Source organism: Frieseomelitta varia, unplaced genomic scaffold, assembly GCF_011392965.1.
Source record: "Frieseomelitta varia isolate USP_RPSP 00005682 unplaced genomic scaffold, Fvar_1.2 scaffold_313, whole genome shotgun sequence".
NCBI classification, from domain to species: Eukaryota; Metazoa; Arthropoda; class Insecta; order Hymenoptera; family Apidae; genus Frieseomelitta; species Frieseomelitta varia.
The window spans coordinates 121211-133555 of record NW_025110050.1 but is presented as its reverse complement, the minus strand read 5'-3'; the positions used below and the strand labels follow the sequence as shown (position 1 = coordinate 133555).

General features: G+C 45.2%; 1 protein-coding gene across 1 annotated transcript in view; it reads right to left on the bottom strand.

Moving 5' to 3' along the window:
• The window catches only part of LOC122529876, a 124459-nt gene that overhangs the window by 45857 nt on the left and 66257 nt on the right, over positions 1–12345 (bottom strand). The gene's annotated exons all lie outside the window — the stretch shown is intronic.

Sequence of the window (12345 nt, the reverse complement as noted above, 5' to 3'; positions counted from 1 at the left end):
TCGGCTCTTATGACTCTATCCCCGGACAAATTATTTCATCCCTCCCCCTCTTTCTCTCTCTGTCTCTCTACGCGAAACGCCCTTTCCCTACCCTGCGAGAACACGCGGTAAAATAAATTTCGGCCACCCTTCGCAATCCCTGGCCTCCGTTTTGCATTCCAATGCGCGACATGCATGCAAATGGGCCCCCGACTCATTTGGAGTAATCTGCCTGGAACTCTCGAAATAAAATCGTCGCTATGTATACATCGAACGTATACATAGATATATACTGTATCGCACGCACCTGCAATGGTTCGCGAAAATATTCAAATACTCAGAACTTTCATGTAATACATATGTATGTTGCATAAAACAGCTTGGAGTTTCATTAGCACTGAGTAAAAAATATAACTAGAATATTTAGAAAAAACTAAATCTTAAAGACGGTTCTATTGTTTGAATATTTTCATGACTTTTATACCTTGTATTAAAAATATCTTGTAGTTTTCATATATATGTATGTATATATTACATTTGTTTCAAACTTGACCGATATAATTATAATCGCCGAGTGAAATGAAATGTCGTAATGAAAATTATGAGCGATGATGGAATATATAAATGAAATATATTTTACATAACACGTAAAATATTCATAAGTAATTTTTCTGTGTTTTTTCACACGCTTTCGCGAGAAGCGCTTAGCTTGGACTCCCGAGGACGAGCCGCAACGCGTGATTAGATAATGATTGAAACGGAAATTCTAACACGTGGAGGACAGAATAAGGAACAGCTATGCTACAATAGAATCGTTGTGAGATATCAAAAGCTTTTGCGAAATGTGGCGTTGCGATTTTTAATGTGACGTTTATGAAAGATGTAAAGAAATTTTTACTACATTATACAATCAACTTTTAAATCGAAATTTATAAAAGCAAGTTCTTTCAGCAAGAATTAAAATTTGCTCTAAAAAAAAAAAAAAGAAAAAATAGTAGAACAGATGAACGATTCAGGTCGACTACGGAAGGTTAAATAATAGCAGTAGACACGAGCCGTTTCTCGATTTGCCGAATTCATCGGAATCGATCGCAATCGACACGCATCTACGCCATCGCCAGTGCCATTTATCGTCTCCCCTCATTCCAGCTACGTGACTAATTTCGGCCAGTCTCGATCGTCGAAAACGTCCGATACGAATGTCCGAGCGAACAGCTATAAATTCCTCGAGGTAGGCGAAAACAGAAAAAAGAAAAAAAAATGGGAAACGACGTTATCGATTCGCGCGACGCCATTTCGCGAGTAAACTGCAAATGTAACGAGCCACGTGAACTATCCCGCCGGCTCGAGATTTAGGTTTTTAGAGCGAAATGGCGCAGTCCGGTTTATCGGGGTGACGTAGCCAGCCGCGGCACGATAAGACCAGCAGACTTGTTTGCCGTGCGCTCGCGAACCCGTTCCAGACTATGATAGAGATTAACTTATCTCGACTACGAGCCACAAGGAAGTCTCTGTCCACTCCGCCAGTACTATGTCAATATTATTTCAATGACCGACTCGTCGTGCAAACAGCCGTGCCGTGGCTCGAAACTGCGCGAAATGTGTTTCACTCCGGGTTTGGAGGCGGGTAGCACTCGCTTCACGTACCCGGGGCTCGATCGAAACAACAGATCAACGTTCTGCATCGTTCGAACGAGAGCTAGCAAATGCTTCACGCTTCATTCCGAATCCCGTGCGAAGATTAAACGATAACATCGCGGTCGATGTCGAGATTGAAATTTGCTTTCGCAACCAAGGAGGCTCGATGAGTTGTCCTTTTGTTAACACTAGAACTGTCGACGAAGCGTATCGAACTCGTATCAAAGGAAATCAACTAAACAAATCAAAGTCGTTTGCTTCTTTTTCTATCCTTTCGAGTTTGTGCGTTGCAACCTTGATCCGACGAATAATAAAGAAGACAATACAAGAAGGGAATCGATCGGTAGTGTGTACATTTTTTAGTTCAGGGAATGTTTCCGAATGTTACAAGTTTTTTAACAAATTTTTCTCTCCTTAATATCTAAGAGAGCTCTTATCCGCGTTCTACAATTTTTCGATCAAGTTTCTTAATGATAGAACTACCGATGACTAAAGCATAAAATTTCCATGAGAGACGTTAGAGTAAAAGAAACAGAAGGATCATTCAAGTCTCCAAAAAACACACTGTTTTATATCCATAAAATGACTAACAAAAATATTCAAATGTTACAGGATTATAAATCCCTTTTGTTTGCTAAACTGAACGCAGGATCGAAACACAAATTTTGAAAAGCCATAGAAGATTCAAGAAAACGACATTTCCTACGCGTAGGCCTGATATTATCAACCACCATCTCCACCAATGCGATGTTTCGTCTTCCGCGTTCTTCTCTGCTGAAGCACGCGGTACACGGGCAAAGGTTCTCACCAGGAGCGCGTGAAATGGGAATCACGAGAGTGCAAGAAAGAATGTATGTGTGTGTGTGTGTGTGTGTGTGGACCGCGCGACGCTGCAACAAAATACGAGAGGGCTATAATCACGATTGGGAGGAAGGTACCTCTAGGCCGGTCGCGACTCCTCCGGGAGTGTGAACGCGCTCGTGCGCGCGTGCACACATGGCCAAAACTTTTTCTCCGTCTCTCTCCTGGCTGCCCCCCTCCTATCGGCCACCACCGATATAAGCCCCCTTTCGAGCAGCCAAGCACAGATCTCTTTCCTCTCTCGTTTTCATTCTACACGCTTCCCCCCCCCCCCTTTCTCTTCTTCCCCTGCGGAGAGGAACTTTTTGTCCCGGCCAGGGTTTCGTGCCACCGCTGTACAACCGCGCCGCTTGCATTTCCGTCATGCACGCTTCGTGAATCGCCGTCGAAACAGCATGATTTCCTTGGGCCTGTTTTCCCTTGCCCCCGGGGGCCGCGCGGCCACCGCCACGCAGCACAAGGCATTGACTCCTTACCGAGCGGATCACGAAACACCGAACCACGAAACGAGGAACCACGATCTACGAAGTCGTTGCATCTGCCCTCCAGTTGCTTTTATTACGTCCACGCGATTCGTTCCTCTTTCTTTTCCAACCGGCTGACTCTATCGCGTTCAGCCACCGACATCGTTTCTTCATGGATTCTCCGCGAGGTTCTCTCTCTCTCTCTCTTTCTCTCTCTCTCGTATCGTCTCGCGAGTTAAAGGAAAGTTCGAAGAAATTTGGAAAAAATGGTTCCCAGAGATGATCTCGATTCTTCACATCATCGAGTGAGTTATTAGGGAAACTGTGCAGTAGAACGTTCCGTAGAACAAACTAAATTTTAATCAACAGCTGATTACGCGAGCTCCTAACTGTGCAAAGTATTTATGCAGATTATCCTGTACAAGCAGAGTTCTATCGCGTAAGATTACCTCCGTCATTACCGGCACGTGGACTACATTTGCGCAAAGTTTCGAATCTTTTCCCAGAGTTTCCCTTGCCGTGAAGAGAAGAGGAAAGTGAGACGAGAGAAGGAAGAACCCTAGACCGGAGGAACCCTGTAGAGCAGAGAATCATAATTTCATCCAAGATTGCGCGATCGGATAGGCGAATCGTATACGATACTTATCGCGAATCTTCTGTCAAAGCAAAAAAAAAAAAAAAGAAGGAAAGAAAAAGGCGAATTCCTCATTCCTCGACATCTCGGCGCTGGCATCGGTGGAAGCGGCAGCAACGGCAGCAACATCACTTACCCATCCTCTTTCTCTCTCTCTCTCTCTCTCTCTCTCTCTCTCTCTCTCTCTCTTCGTATTTCTCTTCTCTTTCGTCTATCCGTCTCCTTCCATCGTTGCCTTGTCCACGAAGCCTTGGCTCGTTCTATCGTGACTCTCATCCCTCCGCCTGGGCCGAGGGCAAAGAAGTTGTCTCTCGGTTCCCAAGTCGAGTTATGCCTACACGAGAGGGAACAACTACCGCGAAATAACCGACTATCCGAAAGAGCCGACGGTAAATAACTATAATTTCTTTTGGACCCAAGCTACGTTCAGGGGGTTGAGTAGGTTGCCCAACACAACACGCGTATGTATATACGTGTACGTATACACGAACGATAGAAGGACGCGCGCGAGAGGAGGATCGACCATGATCCTCCATCTCTGTTTGCACGAAGAACCGACGAACGGGGCAGAAGAAGCGAGGGAAGAAACGTGACGAGGAAGAAGACGGGCCAAAGAAGACAGAGAGGAAAAAGCAGAGGGAGAGAGGAGACGGAAACGAGCAAGGAGGAGAAGAAGAGCGGTTAGGTCCGCGAGGCTGACCAGAAGAAGCGGCCAAGCAGGGAGGGGATGAAAGCGGGCCCAACCGAGTGCAACGACCCCTCCTGTTAGGTCAGCTACCCCACGGGACGAAGCAACGCGCGCTGTGGACCGGACGAACGGACAGACGGACGGACAGACGGACGGACGGACGGGTGGTCGGCCGGACATACGGATGGACAGATGTACCACATCGACGAATGGACAGTCGGATGGACGAACTTGAAGAATCACGAGAGCGAAGTCACTAATGGCGTTACTCCCGCGGATCTCGCGATTTCATTCCGTTCCGGATCGATACTGCTTCGGTCTCGAGGAGCCGAGAGTTTCAGAGTTCTGAACACGTTGTTGATGTAGACTGTACAGGCCGTTTCAAAAAAACAAGCTGCTCTCGAAGGATCGTGATAGTATGAAAATGCAAAATGAAAGTAGATATATATCATGCATCAATCAAACACGACCAGCAATGCTGTGGTCTCATTGTTTAATCAACATGGGAGTAATATTTAGATCAAACTAGAATATCCAGTCAACTGGAACTTTAAAAAAACGATTATTCGTCAATTTCGAAACTAACGACCAATTGTATCTTTCTTGCTCTCCAAAGTGAAGATATTTCGACGTACGTTTGTTAAGACTTCTTGAAACATACTGCACGTTGGGTCGAATTAATCTCTCACATTTAAATTACAAAAGCTGTAGAGCATTGCTCCAAAATGTATCCGTCAAAGAGCAGAATTCTGTGCGAGCGTACAAATGGCATCAAACTCGAGGGAAACTCGAGTATAAAAGTCACTCGGATTTCCCCGCATCCATGTTTCGAGACTGAAATGAAATTTCGGTATGTAAATGGAACAAAGAGCTTGCCGAGGATGCTACTTGCCGATGCACTTATTGGTTTCCACTCGACAGAAGTCGAAGGGACTGAGCTATAATATTCGAAGAGAGAGAGAAAGAAAGAGAGAGAGAGAGAGAGAGAGACGGTACAAAGTGAACAAAACCGGGAATACTGTAAGAGAGGTACGGTTGCGACACGATCCAGAGATCGATAACTTCGCGTTCACCTACTGCGTTACGGTTACCAGCTGCGAATTCGAGATTGCGGTCTGGCCAGCACAAATAGTCGCGACTTAAACTACTTTCGTCGTTTGCACGAACCGCATTCACGGGCGAGCAGGGATTCGAGATCGTAACACGCTTGCATGTAGGACGTGTTTTAATTGCGACGACGGAACAATGGGCAAAGTGTATAGAATTTTGACCGGGTCCCGCATAACTTCCCTCGTGAATCACGGCCGCGAAGTTCCAACGTTCCAGCGCGTGCCTTGAAAGATGCAAGGCCACGTGGCGCTTTCCTCCTATAACAATACTCTGCGCGCAAGTGTGCCGCATGTTTTAACGAAATTGCAGATGGAATAACCCGGCAAAAATTCCAACAACGCGACGTAACGTTCCGTGCAAACGTGAGTAACGATATTGAGAATGTAATATGTGAATTTCTACGTCCTGCTGTGACAAACGCGATATTGTTTTCATGCTGCTTGACTCAGTACATATTAATTCTTTACAACGCCGTGTGATTTGAAAGTTATACAGGCACAGAAGATTCGTTCTTCTATTGATTGCCTGTCACATTTCATCGACCAGTACCAGTAAAAATACTAATTTCATTAGTAGCTTCGACGTTTTAAATTGGATTGAACATTTTCGATCAACCGATGATTTTTTTCTTCTAGAAATGAATGAAATTCCAGTGAACAATCAAGGACTAATGCAGATATAATAACTGATATTATTCCACAGCATAAACGTAACATCTAACATTATTCCTCTATCGGTCAATATTTTCACAAAGCAATCGCAGATGTTACACTTCAGCTAAACAAAGAACATTGCTTTTTCAGATGACAGTATATTTATCCGCGATAAATTAAATGCAACATGAAAAATTAACATGTATTTTCCCCGCACGTCTGTCTCTATCAAAGAATATATTCCATGAATAAATGTTAAACGAACGTTTCCAACGGTAACGCCTGAAATTCACCCGGAGAGCGAGAGCAGAATGTCTGTGCCGGAATATTAGTCCATCGGCGGAACAGCCGGTACTTCGTAAATACGTGACTCTTGATGCGCGATACACGCTACGTTAAATCCTTTTAATACGAACGCGGCGCGGCGGCGCGCTCAGGGCCCATGTAAACAGGTGTACGAAACGGCGGCAGCTCGAGCGGGTTGCATCCTTCCGAAAGAGAGCAGCGCAACGTGCACGGCAATGTGCACGCCAATTTGCACGGGCCTCTACGTTGTACATCGTTCCAGCTTGCGCAGGACGAGTGATCGCGAGCGTGCCGCGCGTGCATCGACCTACGTTGCGCTCTCACTCTTTCTCTTTCTCTCTCTCTCTTTGTCTCACCTTTCGCTACCTGTAAACTCTCTTCAAAAACATAACCTGGCAAATTATCGATCGCGAGAATTCGGAGAAGCCAGAGAGTTTGTTGCGTTTATTGTGCAACGAATTTTCCGTATCGACTCGTTGCAGCGCGAGAATCACGACCAACATCAGGGCGATATCTCTCGCTTTTTCGTCTTGCCTCCCGGTCGAGTTTTCCGATTTTCGTGGAGAGATCCACGACGCTAGCTTCGTGAATTTTAGAACTTAAACGGACTTGGAAATGAGCTTCGTTTATAGCTTTCAAGGCTTACTTAGTCTTTCCACGTGTGCTCTCTGATCCCTGAAACCTCCAGGATCTGTGAATATTAATAATCTCCGAATATTCCTCTAATCTCCGAAATTAGAAAGTCTCTGAGATCACAAAAAAATCCGAGTGCCTCTCTGATCTGCGAAATTGAAATTAAAATTCATCTCCTAAAATCTCTCAAGCGTAGAAAAACACTAGGTCTCTTCTAGAATAGAAAATCCCAATTTGACGACGGGTGTCGGTAAAGAACGAACTGCTGCCTCGATCGTCTCGAAGCGATATCTCTGTTAGAACGGGCACGTCTATCGGCAAAAACTAACGCACACTACGAAGCGTGGGGAAGCGTTACCGTGTCGGCGATGATCAACGTGCTGTGCAGTTGCAACGAGAGAACCAGCGACCAAGAGAGAAGCGGAGGGGGCAGAGCGCGCGATGGCAAGGCGCCAGATAAGAGAACTCGCCGGATGAAAAAGTTATAAATAAGCGTAGCGTTCGACGACGTGTTCGCAACTAATGCAAATACACAGCCTGCACTTTTTTTCTGACAGCGAGCACACCCGTCATCCTCCTTCCTTTATTTATCCTGCAGGATACCTCGGCAAGTCTGACTAACGTTCGCCGACTCGCTGCAATTGATCCACAATCGCGTCGCGAGCTAAAAAAAAAAAAGGAAAAAAGAACTCGCGCAGCAATGCTGGCCAGCTTTATTTTCGGGCGAGTTTATATCGCGCTCGAGGATTTTAATAATAGGCGGCGGTTCTACGACCGCGAAATAGTCCAGGCTGGTTGTATTAGGTTGTTGCAGAGATGAGATTGTGCATCTCTGAAAGTGATATTATTAATCCCCCGCTGTACACCCTGGTCATCGAGTTTGAACCATTTTCTGGAATTTTCAACTTGTTTTAGGTTCTATTTTTTCTTTTTTTTTTTTTTTTTTTTAACTGAAGAGTTCGAACGAAATTTAATTATGAGTTTCGATGGCCTATTGAAAATCCGTAAAACGTTAAAAATTGTGAACGGTTTTAATTTAATGGCCGGAATATCGATAACGTTGGATTCGGCGGACTTCGAGCTTCTAATCGATAAATATTGATATTCCAATAGAAGTCCAATAAATATTCAGCCCTCAAATACTATCATCGGGTTGCATTTTTTCTTGGACTAACATTCGGAGTAATTCATTTCATTTCGCGCTTCAGGTTTTCGCAGAGGTCAAGCATAAAGTTCAACGAAATTCTTCCGAATGACTTTACCTGCTCGTGAAATCCATCATTTCGAATGCAATAATTACAACTAACGAGGGACAAAATGAAAGTTCTGTACGAATGTTACGTTTCTTTCACGCGAGCCATTATATATATACATATATAAAGTTATGTACTTATGTCACTTCTGCGCAGCACGAAACAAAGTTTGAACTTTTTCAATGTTGAAAAATACTCGAAAAGGCAACAGGTTCTGATAAATCAATCGCGATTCTTGTTGAGAAATAGACGACCGTGTAGATCGACGATGTTATCAAACATCAAACACGCGCTTGCAATCTACACTCCGATAATGAAAATGCAGTTTGACAACGCAGCGTGGAAAATTTTCGGCCAGTTAGACGATTGTACTCAACGCACACCTGCGTCGAGTTCTAACTTGGGCTCGCGGTTTTGCAACACGTTTGTCGCAACCGTGCTAAGTAGGACCGGACGTGTAAAACTTTTTACGAACCACAGAGTCTATTGTCGCTTCGCGCGAAACGCTGGAGAAAGTTTCGTGGAAGTTTCGTCGCGAATCGTTTCGTTCGCGACTTCTCGAAAACACACGAAAAGATTCCAGAGAATCTCGGGGAACAATCGTAAGAACAAGAAGCGTATGTAGAAGCGCGACGCGAACTCGCGAAACGGAAACAGCTTTCCCGTATTCGATCCCAAAAAACACTTGCGACTCCCGCGAATTCTATTTCCGTTCTCGGAGGATCGTTCGCCTATCAATCGCGACTCGTGATCGTTCCCGTACTCCTTTGCTCCCAGCGGACCAGACGCGATCTGCTAGCCAAATATTTTTCGAGCAACGTCCAAACACAAATAACGTCAAATGGCGCAGACTTTAAGAACGAAAAGAAAAAGGAGCGTGAAGAGAAGAGAATGAAAAAACTGAGGAAACCTGACTCAAGTCAAGAGAACTTGAAGTTTGGTGGAAGTCGTCTGCGTGTGTATCGATCGGAACGAAGAGAAATTGGGACGCTTAGTGCGTTGCAGCTGGTTGAGATCTAAAGGTGGGATTTGCCGTAAGAACGTACGTCACAGAGATATTTATATCGACGCTCTATGGAGAAGCACGAACTTTGTTTTCCTACATTTTCAACTGCGCAAAATCACTGAATAGATCGCTAATTATCAACTAAAGTTACTTTAGCTATTAGTTTTAATGATCAATTAAAGTTATATCAATTAAAGGTATGTTTCAGAGTCGATAATTAGAAGAGTGCGGGTATTTTTGTGACTACGTGTCATTACCCTCCGTAGGAACAAATCTTCAATTCGTTTCTTCGCGACTTCATTGGCCAAAAAATGGTATTGAAAGGGTCAAGGCAATTAATTAAGGCAATCAACTGCGCAACATGTACCACATAAATTATAAATGCGACGCAAATTTCCCAGAATATTCTCCAATATTTCGCGTCGATGACGCGGTTTGGATTTTTCCAAAACTGATCGAAATGAACCGAATCCTCCAGAGACAACTGCGAGACTTCAAAAAACAACGATCATAGAGACCAGAATCCAGAAAGACCATCTAGATTTTCATGAACACTAGGTTTTCCAACACTTCTGACGTAAAACTGAATCCCAGACCTTCAACATCTTCAAAACTTTCACGGCTATTGAAAGACTTTCAAGAATTTCAAAAGACGTTCGGTACTTTTTACCGATTATCGAACCCCTTAACTTCAAGTGACTCGAATTTTGACATTTCTGAAAAATTGCCCACCGAGTAGAAGTTCGAATTCTACCTGTGGGTGGTTCAACCACTCACCGGCCGGAATCAGCGTCGAAGTTAAAGACGAAAACCTAAAACCAAAGTGCTGGTAGGCACATACAAAGAGAGAGAGAGAGAGAGGAGGCAGAGAGGGAGAGAGAAAGAGAAAGAGTCGAACTGCATCGGCGGAGTTGCAGCCGAAGACGAAGTCGCCTAGCAGGGGCTAAGCGGGTAGGCCGGGGCAAGGGAGTGCGAAAGGGGTGAGGGGGAGGGGAGGGGGCCCAAGAAACTGTCGGTGGGCGTCGTGGCATCGGGCGACGGCGACTGCCAGGGCTTGCCGAGGGGCAGAGAGGTGGCCACCCAATGACGGCAGTATAGGGGCAATGGAGGGCAACGCACCCAGTCAGCCTTGGCATGAATTGAGTCTAGCAATGCGAAAGTAAGGTTAGCAGGCGCATTAGCGCCGCGTCCAGCTAGTTCTCCCCGCTTGCCAGCACCAAGTGCATATCTCTCTCTCTCTGTCTCTCTGTTTCTTTCTCTCTTTCACTTCGAGTCTGCCGGTCCCGTCCGCTTATTTCATCGTCCGCAGGATTTTATCTCGACTCCGGACCCCCGAATCACCGCGTTCCTGGGCCCTGCGCACGAATCAACCCGTGGTTCCAACACCGTGGTTGATAGTGGACCATGCTGTTCACCCGATCCGAAGAATGAATTATCAAAGAAATTTGGTGTCTTGATAGAGAATTTCGTAATGTGGTTAGGTCCCTTAGGTTGAGTCGAGAGAAAAGACCAAGACACGAAACTTTTGAGAGAAAATTTTTATAGCAGAGAGAAATTGAACCAGACGCGAGTATTCTTCGAAGGTGAACCACCAGAGAAAATTTATTCACGTAGATTCAATTTTGATACATTCTCGGTTTCTTGCGGATACGAGGAATTGAATCGACGTTGCGCTGGCACGTAAGAATAAAAATCTAAAGCTTGGTTTTGCAAGTGTTTCTCAAAGTAAATCTAAACTTGACGAACTTCAATAATTTCTTCTGTAGACTTGAGACAAAAAAGTCGCTGTTGGCAATTGTTTGTCAGAGGAAAACTACTAAAGAATAGCAAAGACTTTCGATAGATTTTTCCCAGTGTTTCGAGAATCCGAGAGAGCGATCGTATCGCTTTCGCGTTGGTTTGGCAAGTGCTCTCCGGAGGAGCTTATTGATCCAACGATCGAACGCGCGGTTTCACGCAGTTTCGTCCGAGTTCACGCCTTCAACGATTGACACGAATCCACGCCAAAAGGAAGGAATCTGATGCGATAACCCAGCTTCCTCGTCGAAGCGGATCCTCGCCACGTGGAATTAAGCTCCACTATCGGCAAACAGATTGATCGAAATTTTCGCACGATGGCGTATCAAGGAACGGAACAGTTGCTCCGATGTTTTTCGCAAAGCGTTCGCGTGACTCGTGCCCGGAAGTGAACCTGGTAGCGGAAATAATTACCCTTATTTATCTCTCGAGCGTGGTTGCTCAAGCGCAATCGGTCGCAGTAACAATGTACCTTTTTGCGAAACTATAACCGAAAATTACGAAGCCAACAAACTGACAACTGTGTCATTTCTTTCGAGTACTTTTCTTTCAATAACAACCAGCAGCAAAACAAAGTCTATCGACTTTCGGCGCCGCAGTCCTTGGACAGAGTAATCGTTCTAAAATCGATGCAACGGAGCACCGGTAACCACAATCGCTAACCACATTGCGACATCTTCGCCTCGTGCTGGAGCATAAATTATTCATGTCCGTAAAAATCTCAGCCTTGCTGATCCCTCGTGAAATCCGTGTCTGCAATCATCGAACCGGACGCGCCGTAAATTTCCACGAAAATACCTTGACGTTCTTCGCGGCGATACAGGTCATGGAAATTCGATCGGACGGGGAAAAGATTAAATCCGCTGCGGAGTGAAATCGCCCGATTGTCTCCGTGTTAGTTCTTCCGATTTTTCTCGATGACTGTTCTCAAGAAACTCAGCCACGACGATCGTTTGAACAATCCAATCTGTGATGACGCTGCACTCATGCGTATTTTTCTCGTTATATTTTATTTCCCTCTACGTCTTTTTTGCGTCTCTACGCTCTTTACGTCTTTCTGCATTATCGTTGTTTGTTCCGTGTTTTTGTGCCAAAGGGAACTTCTCGCCCCGTGGAAGCAAACAAATTAAGCGAAAACCGAAGTTGGAGAGAGACCGAGCGCGAAACTGCACGGCCAAGTTGGCGCAGCCGATGCAGGCGATCGTGTCGGAAAAAGAGCTAGAGGCATGCGGGAACGTGAAGCGGAGAGGGGACGGAAGGGAGACGCAGAGGTAGAGACCACGTTAGCCTCGAGAAACCAAATGGAACGAAGAAAGATAGAAG